The 22,087-nt window shown below is 37.9% G+C and overlaps 1 long non-coding RNA gene across 1 annotated transcript; it reads right to left on the bottom strand.

Moving 5' to 3' along the window:
* Nucleotides 1–17,146: 17,146 nt before the first annotated feature.
* Nucleotides 17,147–20,863, bottom strand: LOC130551550 (uncharacterized). The gene is made up of 3 exons (XR_008962628.1): nucleotides 20,806–20,863; nucleotides 19,137–19,370; nucleotides 17,147–17,258 (listed from the first exon to the last, which is right to left on the bottom strand). It is a non-coding gene; the product is annotated as an uncharacterized LOC130551550 (long non-coding RNA).
* Nucleotides 20,864–22,087: the final 1,224 nt, after the last annotated feature.

Here is a 22,087-nt window from a genome sequence, read left to right as displayed (position 1 = left end):
TCAAACTCCTGTTAGACAGCGTGAGTTCATTCACCAATGAGGATTTTTTATCCTATCTGCTTCCTGCTGCTTTGATTGGCTCATTTTCATGCCAGGTGCATTCATGGGTTTTTGCATACGGAAAGGTATTGTTGCTGTCACTTTCACTATGAATGCACTGTCTGTGTCACTCTCTCACCCACTCACTCGCTCGCTCGCCCACACACACAGACACACACACTCTGCTCATCCTGACTTTGATTAATTTATCCATGTTTAACTAGAACCACTATCCAGGACACTTTTTATTTTCAAAAAATCAATGTCGAAAAATCATGGGTAAAATATGGAAAAACCCAACCACTGGTTTAAATTAATCTAGAAAATGTCCAAATTTGACCCAGCCATGGACTGAAACAACTCCAAAGGTTGGGTTTGTCAAAAACAAAAAAACATAAACGGACATAAAACGACATCATCTGATCAAGTACACTGAAAACAGTTTAAACCAGCAAAATTCAGTTTAAAAGAAACCTAAAAAAAAAACACACACGGCATTATCATTAAATAAATACATCCCAACGACATATGATTAAATTGGAGCAAAACAAACTCATTAAACTGCAAACTCCATCCTCCCATAGATCATAATCTTACCAAAGCAAAGTCGCATGCCTTCAATTCTCCGTTCTTTTAAATTATGATTACATTTATTCATTTGGCAGACGCTTTTATCCAAAGCGACTTACAAGAAGGAGAGCATATAAACATTTTGTCAACACGCTAAACAGTAACGTTAGTTAACAAGGCCATGCTATAGGAGGATTAAACAAACATTACTGATTAAACAAACATGATTGTTAAAAGTTGTTGAAAGTTCAAGCATTAACTGTCATACATAAAACCAGCGGGCGTGGGTGTGTAGCTCTAAGACTTGATACACCCATTCAGCTTCAGACACTTCACAAAATCTATGTGCATCAGAGATGCCTCAAGGCATAGTCCTGGCTTAAGCTAAGCCGTGTCTGTGAAACCGGGCCATAGTCTCATGTCATTCCAAACCTGTCTGACTTACTTTCTTCGGCAAAATAAAAGATATATTAAAGAACGTTGGAAAACGAACATCGTTAACCCTCATTGACTTCCATTCTATACACATTTCTCAAAATATCTTATTTTGTGTTCCTCAGCCCAGAACACAGAAAGTTATGACAACATTTTATTTTTTTTGGGTGAACTATCCCTTTAATACCTTGATGCATGCAAATAGGCTTACTATCCATTTGAAGGTCTTTAAGCTGAGTTTTCATAGTGATCGTTTTGTTTCATATCAACACATTCGAAATCATTTTAGCACTAAGAACTTGGCTTAGATTTAGGATGAAGTTTTAGGTTTACTCCAGTGCCACAAACCTGAATCTACAAGGAATGCCTAACGTTACAGCTCACGTGCCCATCGCGAATCAAAATCCCTCTTCTTGCCTTCATCAGGCTCTCGTCATATTTCGCACGAGGTAGAGATGGAGTGGATAATTTTATTAGGGTCAATTACAGCTACAAATGACAGTTTCTCGGGCTAAATTGCAATTTTACGTTCTTTTTGTGAGAGAACAATGACTGTGTAATTAGAGAGTAGTGATTTGTGCTGAATGAGGCGTTTCCTGTGTGTGCGTGTGTCGCGCTTGTCTATTTGCTGAACACTACATATGGGACAAGTCAGAATAATGTGTTTTATCTCATTACATGAGTTGAACCCGTGAGTTCGGGATGTTACGGCCCTGTGTCGGAACACCACAGGTGCATTCTGGGAAGAGCGTGCCAATTCACGCAGTTCTACCGGTGACCACATGATGACACTGTTAGCTCATTAAAATGACAGCAGCCGGCCTGCACATGCTTGGTTATGTGAAAGCGGTCTTGTAAACTACTTGTAGTCTTCATGCAAGATATACATTTTTAGTTTCATGTTGTTCAAGTACAAATGTCATTTCATAAGCTGACCTATGAGAACGGCGCGTCATAATAAAGGAAAATGAAAAGGAACACTCAAAAGAGCAAAACAGTATTGTTGCTAGTGTGTTGGTTGCTTCATACATGAAACATTTAAAAGTAACTTTGTACTCAATTTAACATTTAAGAAAATAACATTACACTGTCACGATATCAGATTTTCCACTACAAATTATTGCGATATCTATTGGGAAAAAACCGCTAACACTCAAATTCATCTTTAAATTGGGTTCATTTTGTGTTTTCTTTTTTGGAGAGAGAGAGAGAGAGAGAGAGAGAGAGAGAGAGAGAGAGAGAGAGAGAGAGAGAGAGAGAGAGAGAGAGAGAGAGAGAGAGAGAGAGAGAGAGAGAGAGAGAGAGAGAGAGAAAGAGAGAGAGAGAGAGAGAGAGAGAGAGAGAGAGAGAGAGAGAGAGAGAGAGAGAGAGAGAGAGAGTTTTAAAAGGCTGCTGAATTATTTTTGATATCACACTTTCGTCCTATTAACATGATATATTGATAATCATGGTTTTTATATTATGACACCCCTAATCTCAACAACCCACGTCAATTGCAATTTCATTCATGTTTATATCACAGATTTTACTAGTCATGTATTTTTTAATTTTTAATTTTTAAAGTGTAGTATATTCCTTGCTATAGTGTATCATACAAAATACCACTAGTTACAGAAAACCTTTGCTGGAGTCATGCACTGTGATCTCTGTTCTGTAAAGGCGCAGTCTTTGTTGCCAAATGATCAATGCTCTCACTAGAACCACAAACCCTGCTGTCTTTAAGATGCCCTAAGTCTACAGTCCAGAGCGTCCAGTATCTCATGTCTAGTGTTGGCCTGTAAAATTACAACCACCATGGATTTCTTTGGCTCTGCCCGGGCAGAGGGGCTTTGGGAACTGGAGCTTCTGATTGGCTGGACATTCATAGAGAAGCTTATATTAGACAACAGAGGCCAATGCTCTTCTGAAACGATAGCCGCTCTGAAAGCCACAGAGTGCCCTACGGCTGTACTCAGACACAGTCACAGATGGATAAATCACACAAACACACATTCAACGGTTCAGCTATGGAAATCATTGATAGTTCTGATAGTTCTCCACAGTGGGAACTTGAGAGTTCTTATAGGAAAACGTTGACAGGCTTTCGCAGCTATTATGGCATTCTTTTGTGTCTGCGGAGGGGTTTCGGGAAACAAATTAATTCAGAAAGATTCATTCACACAGAACGGAACGGCGCTCTGGAGCGGAGCGCTGGCTCACAGACGCTCTCTGGCAAACCGTGGGAATATGCCAAACACAAAAGCGCAAGCGCGCGCGCACAAGCAAGCTAAACCGCACGATTACGCCAACAAAGGAGCACTTCTAGGTCAACCGCAAGAACGCGTTGAGGATTATGACTCACTAAATACAGAATACGCACAAGTCGTCATCTTCTCATTCGGTAAATACAGCACTTTTAGTCAGGGCTAGGGTCACGATGCGCGTTCAGTTGAGCGGTTTACTATTTTTGAGCACACGGAGCTGGTGACTCATCGCTTTGAGGTGATGCGGTTAAATTGAGCAGGAAAGTCTATTCAAGTCACAGTTATGAGAGATGCGACCCTATCCACATCCATTTCTAGTAGATTTGATTCAAATTAACATCCACTAATTTCATCGTAAGAGGTCTCTTGCTAGTCCTCGACCTATTTCTGTTTGAACGTTTTACGCACGAGAGTGCGCATAGATTTGGTAGTCATCTAACAGATGTGTTTCCACACGGTATAAAGCAAACAGTGATCAGTGCATCATATATCCTGCTGTTGTAAAGGTCCGTTCACACCAAGAACAGTGTGCTTGTTAATCATGACCACCGCTTTCAGGTCCAAACCACAGAAAAATAACACAATCAATCAATCAATCAATCAATCAATCAATAGTGACGTCAAAGATTCCATGAGCCTGCAATGTGAGTTTATGAAAGTTTTATATTTGTGCTATGAATAAATGGTGCACACAAATGACCCTCTGACATCATACTGTCATCATTTCAATGATGGTCAAACAAACTGTCAACAAATGGAAAAGAAGGAGAGAGAGAGAGGGAGAGAAAGAAAGAAAGAAAAGAGGTAGAGGGCAAATGAGAGAAAGAGAGAGAGAGAGAGAGAGAGATAGAATGGGGACAATTAGCATTCCTGTGGCCGTTTGTTTGACTAATTACTTGTGAGTGATGTGACATGTGACTGCTGAGGTTAGTAATGGGATTCCTGCTGTTTAATGAACATGTCACACTCCTTTTGTACAAGTAGAAGGAAAGACACTGATGACCTGCAGCTTGCAGGTCTAGTATGCACATGCACGTGATCATATTGCACTACATCACATGTATCTGTAAACAAAGAGTTCATTTAAATGTACACTTTTATTCAAAGAAACTACATTTTATATCACTATATGCCCATGATCTGCTCTAAGAGTTGAACTAAGGCCCGATTCACATTTCGCGTCTAAAACCGCGGGGAAAACGTGAGCCGCGCCACTTTCTCTCTTCAAATGACCCGCGATGTGCGCGGCACTCCGAAAAGTTGAACTTTTCCATCTCGATGCGGCGCCAACGCGCCTAGAAAATTGTGCACGTCGCGACCGCGTCGCCCCCTTATTTGTGCGCGCCTGCCGCGCGTCTACATTTAAAATAACGAATATGCGCGTTAAAAAAAGACGCGAAATGTGGGCCTAATAGACGTGAAATGTGGGCCTAATAGAACACATTTATTGACAGAAATGCAATATAATATGTCTTCCGAGCTGTATAAAGACCTTACATAATGAAGCGTTATGTTCTCACCTAAAAATGAGTTATTTCTATCAACATACACCGCGGGTCCCCTTGCATGGAATTCACCATGTTGTTTCTGCAGTAGCCGTAAACGGACAAACTGCTCTACAGAACACGTTTAGTAAATATGTGATCTCCTTCAGGAAATAAGTGAAAACATGACGATATCTTAGTTCAGTGTCAGCCACCGTAGTGCTTTGAAAGGGAGGGGTGGAGTGAGCCGTCGGTTGCAATTCGCAACTTCACCACTAGACGCCGCTAAATTTCATACACTGGACCTTTACAAACAACTTCTTGAAATCAAAATGTAGACATGCACATGCAATGCATGTTATCTTACTGGGAACACTCCAGTCTATGTAGGCGGTTGGGTGTGAATTCGCAGAGGCCTGGTCAGACAATTTTAAGCTGACATATGAATAATGAATATGTGATTGTTTCTCTTTTTTATTTCTAAAAATATGCAGCTTTCTTCAAACACATACAGACTGATGCACTCTGCCTATTGGATTTTTAATTGAAACCACATTTAACCAAATTCCACGACAGTGTTTTGGGAGTCACTTTCATTCAGCGATAAAACAGATCATTTTACCGTAAAGATTATGATCGAAATTGGTGCAAATGGCGGTTGTCTAAATAAAATGTAAATTGCAATCGTTTTCTATGATGTTGTTTTGAAGACCGCCATTATGACCCTCAAAGTTTGATTTATAGATCTCAGCACTCTGGTGATTATGTTAAGCGTTCGGTTCATACGTGCTGAGCACCCATGAATGGAATGGATTTTCATAAACTCTCAAAGCGCCTCTACACACTCTTACCCAGAGTTCTTTGCAACAGCAGGAGGTATCTGCAGCACCTAGGGCTCAACATATTTTTTTAGGTCAACTGTTCCTTTAAATTTGTGAAATTGCATTGCGTGTATGTATTTCTACTTGTAGTATGTATTTGGATGCGTCTTATGCATTCCCAAAGCAACCTAATGCAGTTAAGCTATACATTTTACAAGTATGTGTGTTCCCTGGAGGTCGAACCCATGACAAAACAATGCTCTACCAAGTGAGCTACAGGACGACTGTTAAACTAATACAATACTTAATATTTACAGCAATACTCTTAAAGTGGAAGCCAAGTAGGGAAGTGGGCGATAAACCTCGCAAGCATCCCATCGTGGTGGCACTTAAGACATTAGTTTGAACTCTAACTATTCCTCTGAGGGTTGTGTCTGCTCCTGGAAGTGCTTACGAGGATATTTCCCGCCTTAAAGAAGCCCTGTCATCATCAATTAGGACTCAAAAAGGTTGTGACAGATCAGACTGCAGTTAAACGTGAGCTTGTTTCTCCCAGCTGGTGGTCAACGATTCTTTTAACACGGAGCTCGCCAGAACAGTCTGCGGTGTCTCCCCCCCACATCTATTTTACTCTTCATTAGGAATGAAAATGAGTAAACTGCATTTCTGCAGCTAATCAAGGAGAGATGAGGGGAGGCAGTGAGGTGAGACAGCAGATATTGCCACCCCTGTTTCCCAGCACCCCCCCCTTCTCTCCGCATGGCTGTTTTACATTCACGCAGCATCACCTGGCAGGGTATGCAAGAGTCATGTTGAGACTGAGAACAACCGCTATCTTTCTTAGTTCTTCAGTGGTTCGTTACAGTTAAGTCCAGTCTTCTTATCAAGAACCACTGGCGGCATACAGTACATTTCTCAATAGACTTAAGGGTTGTTATAGATATGCAGATGGTTTTCTAAAGCACCATAAATATGGAAACGTTAATTTATGGCAGATGCTCAAAAGATTTTTCGATGGCATCATAAGGAGCAGATACATAATAGGTTCTCTTATAGTGTCATAAGAAGCTAAATAGGTGCTCTTATAGCATCACAAGTAACTTTTCTTATGACATCGTAAGGATCTAAGTAGGTTCTATTATGAGCTTAATAGGGTCTCCTATACATAATTGTTTTTCCTGTGGCATCACAAGGACCTAAATAGGTTCTACTATACAGTACAGGTTCTCTTATGGCATCATAAGGACCTAAATAGGTTCTCCTATACATAAAAGGTTTTCTTATGGCACCATAAGGACCTTAATATGTTCTATACTGAATACATTCTCTTACAGCATCCTAGTTTATACTAAGAGCTGAATATGTTGTCCTATAGCACCATAAGGAGCTACATAGGTTCTGCTATACACAATAAAGTCTCTTATAGCATCATAGGTTTGACTAAGAGCTGAATGTGTTGTCCTATAGCATGATAAGTAGCTGAATAGGTTCTCTTATACAAAAATGGTTATCTTATGGCATCATAAGTAGCTAAACAGATCCTCTTATGGTATCATAAAGAGCAAAATTGGTTCTGCTATACATAATAAATTCTCTTATAGCACCATAAGGAGCTAAATAGGTTCTCCTATACATAATAGGTTCTCGTATGGAAGGAGGTAAATAGGTGACATCTTATGACATCAGGGAGATATACTGAATAAAATCTGGCAACATAGGTTATCCCCACCCTCTAAATTGGCTCTATATCTCTCTTCACTCCACCTATAGCTAGTGTGTGGTGAGCGCAGTGGTGGCATTGTACTGTGGCTGCCGTCGCATCATCCAAGTGGATGCTGCACACTGGTGGTGGTTTGAGGAGAGACCCCCCCTCACATAGTTGTAAAAGCGCTTTGTTTGTACAGCAATACACAATAAAGCGCTATATAAATGCCTCATTCATTCATTCATTCATTCATTCATTCATTCATTCATTCATTCATTCATTCATTCATTCATTCATTCATTCATTCATTCTATAAGAGCTGAATATGTTATCCTATAGCATCATAAGAAGCTGAATAGATTGTATTATGGCATCATAGGGAGCAGAATAGGTTCTCCTATAGGTTTTCCTATGGCATCATAGTATGGAAGCTTTCATACCGAAAGCTTAATACACTGTTTAAGCGTGCATGTCTGCCAAAGTTTTCATGAGCGTAAAGTTTCAGCAAATGCAAAACCCACATCTTTCCTTTCAAACGCACTAAATAAATTACTGTGATGTTTTCAAATAGTTCATTTTTCAGACATAAGAACACTCAGTAGCTTTTCATCATCAAAAACTGGAAGCTTGAGGGAGGAGAGCAGGGCTCTCAAGCTTTGTTTATGCTGCAGGATTCTTTGATCACACGGCTTTGTTTGTGTTGATTGTGCTGGTAAGAGCAGAACCCACAGAGATATGCTCTGCGGGGCCGGAGGAGAAAAGACACGGCACTGGACCGGTAGGAAAACAGAAACATTCATTGTCCGGGTTCTGCTGGTGGTGGAAACAGAAAATTGACTTTCGGTTCAGGGGTGAGCCACGCACTGTGTGCCTTCTCATGTTTGTCTCGATCTTGTATTCATTGCTTCTCTGTCCTGCCAGCATTTCCCAGGATGCATCTGGAAAGACAACAGACAGACACGTAAGAACCAAACTAAACAGCCACAAAGTTTATTCGCGCGTGTGTGTGAATTGACGCTTTGGAAATATTGTTTGCAAAAATAAAATAAAATAAAATGGGGGGCCGTGGGGGGGGCTTCTAGGGTGTCGAATCTGCCCACCCCTAGTTCTAATGAATATATTCTGATATTCTAATTAATATATTTTGGTCAGAGCTAGGCTGACATTTTAACGATCTTAAAAAGCAGAAACACATTTATACAGTAAATACAGCACAACCACAGTTGAGCACTTGAGGATTCTCAACAGTTTGTGAACAATGACAGTCTCACTCTCGCTGTCACTACCGGTTTACCACCCCGCTGTTTCACCAGATCGCTTCTCGCCTTGTCTCTCCATATCAAATCTTTCAGTGTGGCCACAGGCTGAAAGAGGTTCAGATGGTTTAAATGCATCATTATCTTTTATTTTAACGGAAATTAGAGGAACCCCGCGGTGGAAAGTGCTGTCTGTCGGGCCCGGTCTGCGGGGCTTCATTGAACGCCCGCTTCACTAGACCATAAATATACAACATGCCTGCATTGGACCAACCGGCAGAGATCGGGCCCTACTGAACTGTAATGTTCCCATGACGTTACAGTATAATGGAGGATGACTGACAGTGAGATATCTATATGGAAAACGCAACATTTTTTGTCGTGTAACTGCAGTAAATGGAGCAGTAAGCTGGAACGTTAAATCTTACAGAAGGAATCATAAACAACAGAAGGATCATAAAGTGGTCAACATGTGCTATATTACTGAAGAAAGTCCGATTAACTCTACCGAAGCAATTTGATAACTTTGTGTGAGGAACGGACTGAAAGTGAATTCTCAATTTAAATGTATGTGAATATTTGGTAAAAACTGGTTTAAAATGTGTGTGCACACTTGTAGGGCTCACCTGCAAATCTCACATTTTCTGCTCATTGTCTTTGAAGTCCTGGAAAATCCTAAGAAATAGCTGAAAATCCTGTGGGAGATATTGAAAAAAGAGATGATAATCTGAGCGGTAGAGAGAGCAATGGAAAGAAAATGTTATTTTCAATTAATCAGTCCTAGGAGACATCACAACAGAATTTAAAATCACCCAGGAGGGGACTGAACCGATGGTCAGCGTTAATGCCCGATTTCTCCAGAGATTTTGTCGTAAGACGTCTGCTGTTTATCTGAAATGAGGCTTCAAACCAACTGCGAGATGTTGAGATATTGTAAACCTGTGAAACAAATGCACACTTCAACGCTTTCACCGCACGGCACACATATTTTGTAATACTCAGCATCTCGGTAAGATTTATAAGCGACTCTACAAAACATACAGGTTTAAGATATGAAAACTATATCTGGTGTTAGAAATATATTCAGCTGATTCATGGTAAAATATATTTAGTTTCATGCCGTGCTTTCAGGGTGCTACTTTTACATACATGTCTCACAACAACTGTGTGCTCATGTAGTCCGGCAAATTTGAGACATTTAAGTGTACTATTAAACCATCAAAAATATTTAGATTATAAAATATACAGCCACAATGACCCAATATGCACAGTAGCCCCAAAACACTGAAGCCAAAATTTGGGGGGCTATATATTAATATGAATCATATTAATAATATTAGCACAAAAGAAAACATAACATTTATTTATCTGGCAGAAGCTTTTATCCAAAGTGACATATAGCATACATAATATACATTTTTCATTCTAACCCATGACCTCTGAGCTGCTAATGCAATGAGGAAAGCATACAAACATAAACATAAACATAAACAGCCATGGAAAAAATGAAGAGACCATTCCAAAATTTCATTTAATTAATTACTATTTCTAAAAGTGTTGTGACCATTCCAGTCCAGTGTCAAAGCTCAGAAGTGACAAAGTCATCCAACAGCAACGTGAAAGACAGCTTGACAAGACACATTACAACTGTAAAAAATCGAAATCGAGGTTATCACATGAAAATATTTGTGCACTTTTCCTAAATACACATAAAAATATGACTGTTGTATTGCTCAAAAATGAATATGAACTTGTTTTCTTTGCAGTATTTAACTTCTTATTTGAGTATTTGAGCATCTTTTCTGCAAATAAATGCAAATAGAAACAATATTTTTATTTCTAATTTGGGAGAAATATTGTTAGTAGTTCACAGAACGAAACAAAAATGATCATTTTACCTTAACACATACCTAGAAATAGAAAAAAATAGTAAAACAGATTTTGAAATGGCTACATATAATGGAATTTAGAATAGAATATCAAGATGTCAGGATACTCTGTTGGAATACGTGAGGACTGAGGTAAAAAATGAAGTTGCTTCCAGCGTGCATGCTGGGATATCCAGCTGTCTGTCAACGACACATCCTCTCAGTGATTAATGTCCATGTGCTGTGGGGAAAACCAGAACGGAAGACAGCGTGAAGCGGCACTGTGTCTTTGTCTCCGTGCCCGCATGACTGCGCATCACCGGGGCTGTTTGTACAGCATGTATCCTGCGTTGAGTTCCACACACGGAACGTTGAGTGATGAAGTTTGAAGGAGCCTTCTTCCCTGAAAGGAAACGAGTCTTCAAGGCGAAGAGAGGTAATGGTATAATTATGAGCTTTAGAGAAGCTTGTAATTACTAGTTTCTAGGAACGGGGTACAAAAAAGACCACAAGAATCTTGAACATGTTTTGGTCAGATGGTAATTCTGAACATGTATGCCTGGTGAAGACCTATAACCTAAAGTCGAGACGTTGCATTTGCTCCTGCAAATTCATTTTTTGCAAATTTTCTTGACTTTTTCCTAATTCTGAACATTAAACTCTGATCATCAAATAAAAATATAATATACATATAAATATAAAGTAATGAAATATGATGCATTTAAAATGCATTAAAAAAAGAGTGCGTATTTAAAAGAATAGTTCACCTTCAAAATGAAAATTCTGTCATTATTTATCCTCTTGTCATTTCAAACTTGTATGAGTTTCCTTTACAGAACAAAAAGATGTGGAAGACAGAAACCCGATGGTCCCCATTGACTTTGCTCTTGTGTCCATACAAGAGAAGTCAATTGGGACCAACAGTTTTTGATTACCATAATTTTTCAAAACATCTTCTTTTGTGTTTTGCAGAAGAAAGAAAATTACACAGGCTTGAAATGGCAGTAGGGTGAGTAAATGATGACAGAATTGTCATTCTGAAGGTGAACTATTGCTTTAAAATTCTCACAAAAACGTGATGTAATACACATTAAAATGCCATACACTGTATTAGCAGCAGTGTTGGTTATTCTGTTTTCAGATATTCAGAAGTTATTCTGAAAAAGTAATTAATTACTAGTTACTAATTACATATTCAATAGTGTAATCAGATTACTGTACAAATTACTCTCTCCAAAAGTATTTAATTACTTATTACTAATTACTTTCTATATCCTATATCAACCTTGATTAGTTAAGTGATTCAAGGATAGACATGAAACGGCTCTTTTAATTCATTCAAATAAATAATATAAAACTGTATAAAGTAGTATTTTTAAATGACCAAAGTATTAAAAATGTGAGAATTATACATTAAAGCACAGATTTTAAAGTTAGACTTTGAATTTTGATGTCAATTCCACTATTGCACACACATATATTACACAGTACACAGTATTTAGTTTAATTACATCAGAAGTAACTGTAATTAAATTACAGAAAAAAATAAGAGTAATCCATTACTTTACTTTTTCAAGGGGAAAAGTAATTAAATTACAGTAACGAATTACTTGGCAACTAGTTACACCCAACACTGTTTAGCAGAATGTGTCCATTCTAATACCTGGAATGAGCCACATCTGACATGTAAAAGCTCCAAAGCTCGTCATTTATTGATGTTTATTTGTGTTTTCTAAACTGCCACCTGACACACCCGTAAGGACGTATAAATCATATAATAACATAAGCACTGAATTTTCTCAACCTTGCACTCGCTTACTAATCTTTTTCCCAGAAAGGCAGATGTATGAGCCTATTCAGTAGCGAGGATAAAAGCCGGGCCTTTGTGAGTCATGATAACGCCGAGATCGAGCCCATACCGGATCCGCGCTATCAGCCTCCTTTGTGTCTACCCTTCCCAGGTTCCTACACTTAAGCCGTAGATTATTTAGGTGGCGTTCAATGTGTTCATTCACATATATTCTCGCTCCATCCTCTCCAATGCAGAGCGGGAAAATAGAGCAGCCGTTGCAATCTGCCAAGACACAATTGGAAACGTGGAGTGGTACAGGGAATGAAATACAACAAGGTCGCTCCAAATGTCATGTATCTCATTTAATTCGTAAACAGCTGGTCGCTCTGTAGCTCTGACTCTTTGCTGTTTATTTGCACATAAAAAATTCTCAAGTTTTTAGCTTTGGAATGAGGAATTGAGCGTTTTCATTGGATTGATTGAAGACGTGGTGCTTTAAGAATTACATTTTTGTTATGCATATCTATTTAAAAGGACAATAGCTGCGTTTACATGGACCAATGTAATCCGATTAAAACTCCAATACGAATGAAAACTCTCCATATAAACACGTCAATCAGATTAAAAATGCCCAAGCCGATTGAAATTTCAGTCGGATTGTAAGGGGTGGTTTATGCCGTTTGTAATCCGCTTGATAGGACATGTAAACACTTGATCAGATTCAAAACAGAAGTAGAAAGTTGTGCGCAAGTGCAAAGACGACGCTGGCTCGTACATACGTAAAGGCGTATGACGCACGCAACGGAGCAGCTCTTGCTAAATAAACCAAAAACCATAAATCTGACAAAGCGGTACAAATTTCCATATGCTTGTCATCTCTAAATGAACATATTAATGTTTCTATGCATTTAAAATGTCTAACTGTTTCCCTGGAGTGAATTATTTTTTCGCAATTTCTCAGTTCCTTTTTAAAACACGATACATTTACAGATGTACAAACATACTGTAGGCTAAAATATCTAATCATAAAATTTTCTTTATATTCGTAGTAGGCTACCGAACATTTATTTTATTTATTCGCTTCTTTGCGTATTTACGAAACGCGCTCTGTAGAGCAGTTTGTCCATTTAGGGCTACTGTAGAAACAACAAGGTGAAATCCATGCAAGGGGATATGTAGATAGAAATAGCTCATACTAAGGTCATAAAAACATAACGCTTCATTATGTAGGGTCTTTATACACCTCTGAAGACATAGTTATGCATATTATACTGCATTTCTGTCAATAGATCCTACAAAGAAAGTACACACTGGACCTTTAAATAAACAAAAGTTGTGTCATAAAACAAAGTATTATAGGACTCTTTACACATCGCTCATTGCCATTTGATCAAAGGTCTAGTTATGGAAAACTATAGGATACTAAATTAAATTGAACTATATTAGAACTGCCGTATTAAACATTTGGCTCTTTAGAGCCATCTCTGTTTGAAACATAACATAGCAGGCTACTTTATCAATTTGGTGGATTGAAGTTAACTCATACCTGACATTATAAATAATCATTATAAGCGGTAACAGATTTTCTACGTACAGTACTTGCTCAATAACTAATTTATATTTCTTTTTATTCGAAAAAGTTACAGATTGCAGTTTTAAGCTATGTTAATAATTTACATTCTTAGTAGCTATATGTACATTTTTAGTAGCTCAATGAAAGTAGCTTATCCAATAACACATTTTTTTAATGATAAGTAGCTTACCCAACACCGGTGATGTTTTTTCAAATAAAAGCATCCGGGAGCCCTGCGAAACCTATTCACTCCCCGTGGCCCCTCTTCAGACCCAATAGGTGGAAAAGTAATATTATTAGTGGGTATCTGGAAAGGTTACCTCGTTAGAGAGACGGAGAGAAATTTAATTCAGGAAAGCTGTGTTATTAGCACAAAAAGCCAGCCACTAAAGGGCACAGCAGAGTCCCTTCGGGGCCAATAGAAAGTACCTTATGAGTTTTATTAGGGTAAGATGATCAGAATGTTCATATCATATATATCATATATACGGCTCTGCGTTTAGCAAGTGCATCTGAGCAGCGGTGAGGACTAACATGCTTGTATAATAGTAGAAATAACCTTTGTAGAAGTTTCTTTTGATGTTGAGTTTGCAGGTGATTTTGGGCATTTTGTGACAAAAGAATAATAAACTGTGAAATTTGAAAACGTTATTGGTAGTGTAACCTTCAGTTTTGCGGTAACACAGCAAATGGAGGGACGAGGGATGCTTGTCACACTTTTAAGTCCATTGATATTCTCAGGGTCGGTTAATTTTTGAAAGTCAGTTTCCGCACAGGCGCATACCTTGAAATCTTGCTACAAAAAACGATTGAAATTTGCAACGTTGTTGTGCAATATACAGTTAATTCAACATAAACTTGCTGTCACTAAATGGGGTAAGCTGTCACATCAAGCCATAAAAAACTTTTCAGCAAACACAATGAACCACAAAAAAAGGAAAATCTAACACAACATCCAACCATTGTTATGGCATTAAAGCATTACTTTCCATAAAAACAGACAACTAGACCTGCTTTGCCCTTTCAATGCCGACTTCCAGAGCAGCAGTTCCTATTTCGGCCATTATCGTCAATTTCACTGCTGCTTGTTGTCATCATCGACTCACTAGTGGGTTCTGACTAATACCAAATGGTTTGTACGGAACATTTCTGGTCTCATTAAAGCCATGTTCAGTCCATAGAGCAAACAAACTAAAAGCATGTAACAGCTCATTTCAATATCATAATAAGAAGAAAACATATCGCTGTTTAAAAATGAAACACTGTCTATATACACATATATCTGCAACGAATTCACAGATTAACTCAGAGTCATTTCACATTATACTAGGAAAACAGAGCTGTCGTAAGTGTCCTAATGTTCCAAACGCCTGCAAATTGACCCGGGATGACGGCTGGAATAAAAAACCCGTTTAGCTGGTTGGAAGCATTTGCATATCAAACAGCTCCGATATCAGTCGTGTAATCTAACGGAGTGCTCTGCGTTAGATGATGTTTTAGTGTAGGCTTTAACACAGCCGACTTAATGGTACCTACACTTTTCTTTCCAGCCACCCCGATATTTGATCGGGTTGCCGTGGAGATGGTTCTATCATCCGGGAGGTGATGTTATCACGGTGGCGACCATCTCTTTTTGGTGGCCCCTGGTAATCAAATATAAAATATGTGCTCGCTGGAGCTTTGCGAGATTAACCTTCAAATGAAAGAAGAGTTTTAGAGGCGGATGAAGAGAGAGCGCAGGGTACAGAGTATAGGTTACGATGCCTCTCATCGAGTAAACACACAAATTAAAATGTGATGGCCAGTGAATCCAGTAACATGGAAACTTTTGGCCTTACGGGCTGGAAACTTTTTTAAAACAGTTTTTAAACTCAATTGTTTATTTGATTTGGCTACTAACAGTGTCCTAATGCGGATGTACATGCATACGGCACAGAATTCAGGAGGCATTTCTGGAATTTATTTGTGAGCCGTCTGTTTTTCGACCCAAAAGTGCCACCACGTCTCAAATTGTGCATTGTGTTTTGACAACATTCTGCAGTGGAACAGACATTTTAAACATCTTTGGAAAGAAATGACAATCTTGCTATGGCAGATTTGAAAACACTAGCTTGCATACTAAACACATAACACATGAATCATATTTTCACAAATTCCGTAATAACAAATAAAATGAATGAATTTGTTTACATGTTTACATTATATGCACTTACATAACATTTCATATCAATAATGCTCTTTACTTTTACTTTTGTCTCCTTGGTAACCATGTAGACAAACATTTAAAAAAATTGTTGTGGCGCAAATGACAAGACAAGAAAAAAATCAATAACATTTCTGTCACTTTTGGTCTACCTTATAGTCGTTTTCAAAAACGTAATCGTATTTTCATAATTATTCTGTATGCATTATATTCATATAAAAATTATCCTCTTTTTGTGATTTCTTTATCATTCTTTATCATTTGTTCCATTACTTTGGATGCATCGTTGTTTAAAAAGAGCAATATAAAAAAACTTCATTCGAAAACTCGAATTGAATAAATTAACATTAAAGATTCAGGTCTAGGAGAACATTAAAAATTTAACATAAAAGGCATCTGAAAACTAAATAAACATTAAAACTTTCTAAGACTTTATATAGAAATATAACCTTATATAAACTCTTGACAATAAGAAAATAATTTAATAAAACAAATCTGTCTTTGAACACTGAAAAAAAATTGTTGAATTAACACAAAAAATCGTTTTCACATAATAATGTTTACTCAGCATATTTATCTATGTTCAAGTTTCCCAAATTAAGTTTTTTTTATTTTTAAAGTTTCATATTTTGATTTCGAGTTTTCAACTCAAATATTTGTAGCTAATGTGACATAACATTTTTACTATCTTTAACAAGAAGATACCAAGTCAACAAAAATGTAACCACCCACTAACCAAGCAAAGGCAACGCTCTTCTAAAAAACCTAAAGAATATAACAAACTCCTCTAAATCTCAAAGATATATGAACATCTCAGACTAACAAGTGTTTTTCTTTACTGAAAAACACATAAAACAACACTTAATTAAGAAAATTACTCTCAAAATGCAGTCTTATGTAAAGCATGTTGGGAAATGGAAATCCTCTTTTCTCAGTTTTAACAAATGTGAACACAACACCATCATTCATGTAGTCCCAACTTGAATAAATAAGTTAGATGACTGAACATAAAAAAGTCATGTTTCGACAATAAAAAAAGTAGCAGCATTCCTTTTTTCAGTAAAACAATGCCAATAGAGAATGGGAACATGACGTCAGCAGCGCATGCATCCTGTGACTTTAGGACACCGACACTGCAGTAGAGACTGGGAAATGGTGGAGGTAGATGTTTAAATGTATATTATCCAGTTAAAAACACATTAGAATGTAGAACGCTTGCTGTGTTATGAACTGCCATATCTGCTCTCATGACCGGAGGGGAAAACGGATCTGAAAAGAAAAAATATCCACTTTGTAGCTTAGAAACAACACGATGGTCAAAGTGCAACTTATTGAAAATAAATAACTTGATCAAATGTGGCTTTGTCATTTGTATTTATTATTACAGATTCATAATTTCTGATCCGCTTGAATATATATAAGTGCTCACACCATGAGAAATGTGCATGATATAGCTCTTTGCGATCACTCCGTGTCCATAAGGGAGCGCTCCTTTGAATGAACAAGGGATTTAAATATTAGTCCATCTATTCTATGAAAGTGCAAGCAGCTCTTAAAAATGTTAATGTAAATACAGTCGTTTTTAACTCTGGTGATTTCTGTTTGCTGTCATTACGCTGCTGAGTGTGTCGCCAAACATGGTGTCGACTGCCCAGAATGCAATGCACAATGACATAGATTCCCAAGCTCTATACTTCTACTCATATAAAGGACCCAGCGTATCCAAACGCTGGCTGATCATTCCCACACAACCAAACAGAAATACACACACATCACTCAATCACAGACAAACTGGAATCTGAGTCTATATACAGCCTCTGCAAAACCGCATGCACACACTCCCGCCTCGCACACACAGTCCAGCACAAGCAAGCCGTCAATAAAATTAGCACGGAGAGCTGCAACATTGTTTACGACCTTCAAAATGACATTGCAGACCTCGTCTAACCGCATTCCTTGCGCACAACGCCGTAAATCTGAGCCCATCTTTGGTGCTGAGCTCCTGTCTTTTTTATAAACCAAGCCTAGTTACGCTCGTGATGCACATAAAGCACGGGGCTCGGCTATGTACCTGCACTTCAGATTCATTCCAATTACATTAGCAGGTTGCCTTTCATTTTAAACGCAGCCCACCCCCTCATCACCTTTACAGCACAAACAGACGGCCGGCTAAATAAGTGATCGCAGCTCAGGCATCAGCATCACTGTAAACACTGTGATTGATGCAGACTGTGTTATGTATGTAATATAAAGGGTCTGGAATTAAGATTCAGTGCATGTTTGGCGTGTTGCAGTGCACATGCAGATGTTCATGTCTGTTTGGGTGTTTTTGTAGTTTCGTTGCATGGCTTTTCATGACATTTCCAGCCTGATGTCAAAAACTATTTCACTATTGCATGAATTTGTACGATTTGAATACAAAAAGCAAGAAAGAAGCCTCGCTCTTACAGTAAAGGGACAGTTCACCCAAAATGGAAAATTCTGTCATTTCATACCTGTAAGACTTTCTTTCTTCTACAGAACACAAAAGAAGATATTTTGAAGAACGTTGGTAACAAACAAAAGCGGTACCCATTGACTTGTATTGGTTTTGTGTCCATACAATAGAGGTGAATGGGCACCGCCGTTGTTCGGTTTCCAACATTCTTCAAAATATCTTCTTTCGTGTTCTGCGGAAGAAAGAAAGTCATATAGGTTTGAAATGACAAGAGGGTGAGTAAATGATGACAGAATTTTCATTTTTGGGTGAACTATCCCTTTAATGGCACCTCTAACCCAAGCCAATGGGGCAAAAGCAGATCGTACGAAAACTAATCCTGGACAATAAGATTGATATTAAAACTAAAAATATATTCCAGTTTACATATTCTGTGTCCTTGGGTCCGTACTTCCAATGTGTTGTTTGCAGAGACACACATTCACACCCCAGATGCATTCACCTCTCACCCAGCGCCTCCCCTGTGGTTGACAGCGTATTCTCATGTGGTTACACCCTCTTGTTATTTCAAGAAAATTGGGCACACACACAGGGACAAACAAATACTGTAGCACTGACAACTCACACGGCAAACGCACAACCAGGCAAGAAAAGGTAATTTGATCACAGTACCCCAGAGACGACACAAATACACACACTCATTCACTCACCACTACAAGAGGGCGACCGCAGACTTCATTTGTATCTGTGAGCCGGAACATGATTCACTCTGTAAGGAAACCGCTCTCAGGACGGGACCGTCTTGTTTCCATGACAGCCGAGGCGTGTGGCATCTTCTCGGCGCTCACCGGGGGTCAGCGGAAGGTTCTAATTAGGTCCGTAGTGGGAGAGATGGTTCTGCAATTCTGCTGCCAGGCTGTTCTGTGGTCACCTTCAGCTCACACCTGTCATGAAATAGTCCCACGATATCCCATTAGCACAAAACACACTTACAGGTACACCCACAAAGTCGATGAAACTTCAGTGTTAACATGAAATCAAAACTGACCTTATTTACTTTTTCAGAGTAATATGTTCCTAGTGTTATTGTGAACAACTCATAAAAAAGAAAAAGGGACCTTCTTTTGGTGTCTGCGGTAAACTTGAAATATTAAAGTGATTTTGGTCATTTTTCATTTTCACTTAGTGAGGACATCATATTGTCCTGATGATGGTCTATATGTTTAATCCACTCAATTGAACTTTCATATCAGGGTTATTTTTGTTGTTAGAACTAAATCGATCCAAGATTCTGTTCAATTGAAAGAAAAGAAAATACAGACCTAAATATTATTTCAAAAACTTAAAATGAGCATTAGAAATGATGGCTCAGGAATAAACTGAAATAAATTGTCGAGGCACTAAAATAATTAAATACAAATAAAGAAAAACTTAAATTAAACTGGAATAAACACAAATTAAACCTATATAGAAATAGTAAAATAACAAAATAATAATAATACGAATAAAAACAATAATACATAAATGGTATCAACAGAATATACCGTATAAAATAAATATAATATAAAATAAATGGACTATTTTACATTAAATAATATACATAAAAATAATATAAAAATAAATCATTTAAATTTTAAGGAAACTACAATATAATCTAAATAAAAACTAAAGCAACACACACATATATATATAAGATAACAAACTTTTCGATATTTTAGATTAAGGGTAAAACAAAATAATTTCATTATTATTATTTTTATTATTAATAATACTTTATTTATTTGAATACCACCTAAGTGCTTTATTATGAAATGTTTCAATATATTTGTAGGATAGTATTGCCAAAACTTTGTACGCACGCACACATTACAATATCTGACCCAGCAACAGGCAGGCGCATGTGTTATCGCAGCTGTATACAGAGGGTATTTTCCCTAAACAGCGGAAACGCCAAAACAAGAGTCATTACTGCTTAGCGTGCTGTGTCATTTTCACTAAACCTCTTAGGCCGAGCGTTAAGAACATCGGAAGAAACAGTGTCAAACTGACATAGTTGTAAAAAGTGACCCTGGTTACTCGAGACGACCCATCAGACAATCTCACTACATTATTAATACGTGACAAATGATGGCCATTTTCCAAACGGCCCGCCTTCCCCTCTGCAGCCATTAAAAATACAGGCCTGGCACTTAAAGACAGACTTCATCCTCTATCGTTCAAAACCATGCACGACAAGTAGGTGGGATGGTGAGAATATAGAAACATGCCAACAAAAAAGCAAACACACATGCGATAGATTAGAAACGAGCGGCAGTCTATTGCATATACAGAGCCCTAGTTGTATCACTGCATTGTTTTATGCAAGTCTGTCTGTCTTACCTGAGAGAGAAACAGGTACCAAAGGCAAACATCTTCATTGGTGGTCTTCATAATTCAGCAGCTATTGCCAGGGTCAGAACTTCCCATTGAGTCTCAGATGTGGAGATGCATCTTCAACAAAGTTTGCCGGTTGAATAATGATTCATTGAGTCAATCGTGGGGAATGTGTGTAAGAGAAGGAAAGAAAGATAGTTAAAAAGAGAGCAGCATTTATATTGAAAACAAAGTCAGCGGTGGGTGGTTCACAAGGGGGCTTCTGTGATTCGGGCAGGACGGTGTCTACGAGAGAACAAGTTCCACAGTCCTGCTCTTCACGCTACTCATACATTTATTAGCAGGATTTAATGAGGAGCAAGAGGATGATATATTAAAAGACATGAACCTGCGGTATTACACATCGCTTCCCGAAATAAAACTTAAATATGCCGCTGCTCTTTTTCTTTATTTATTATGAAATGGATCAAGTCGAGGAAATATTCTCTAGATTTTCAATAACAGTGCTGAAGAATTGTTAAAGAGAAAAGTCTGCTGTAATTTACTTAGGCCTACTCTTATACTTCCTCACAAATGAAGAAATATTGTTCCGAGGGCTCTTTTTCATTAGGCCCATGGATATTGGGACCGTGGTGCTCCAAAAATGAAAAATGCATAAAAATGTCCATATGACATGCTTCTAAAAAGTTTGTGTTCTATGGATAAAATTACGGCTGTCAAACTATTAATCGAGATTAATCGCATCAAGAATAAAAGATACTGTAATTTTGTATTTTTAAACGTATTTATATGTATTTATTTATATTTATTATATATGTATTTATTTAAGTTCAGTACATATAATCATTCACACTTTATTATTATTGTATAATGTACAACATTACTTTGTTTACCTTGCTGTGTCGAAACGGAATCAAGTTTACATGGACTCTGAATGAGCTCATCAAAATCAATCAGGGGTGCGTTTCCCAAAAGCATCGTTAGCCAACTATGGTCGCAAGTTCCGTCGTTCCAGCATAGATCAACCATTTAAGTGTTTCCCAAAACTATCGTTCCTACGATCAATCGCAAGCAGCATCGCAAAGTTGCGTGGTTGGAACTACAGGTCTAGAGCTGTGGTTAGAAGCATGGTTCCTTATTATTATGACATGTAGACTTACATGCATCAAGCTTTTGATCAAAGTAAGCAAGCAACACGCAGTGCATTCCATATCCATCACTCAAAATATATACAAATTTAATTGGACATCTTTGTCGAGGAAATAGAAGCGCTGTTTTTTTAAAAGTG

Source organism: Triplophysa rosa, linkage group LG3 (genome assembly GCF_024868665.1).
Source record: "Triplophysa rosa linkage group LG3, Trosa_1v2, whole genome shotgun sequence".
Lineage (NCBI taxonomy): Eukaryota > Metazoa > Chordata > Actinopteri > Cypriniformes > Nemacheilidae > Triplophysa > Triplophysa rosa.
This window is presented reverse-complemented; position numbering and strand designations above follow the sequence as displayed.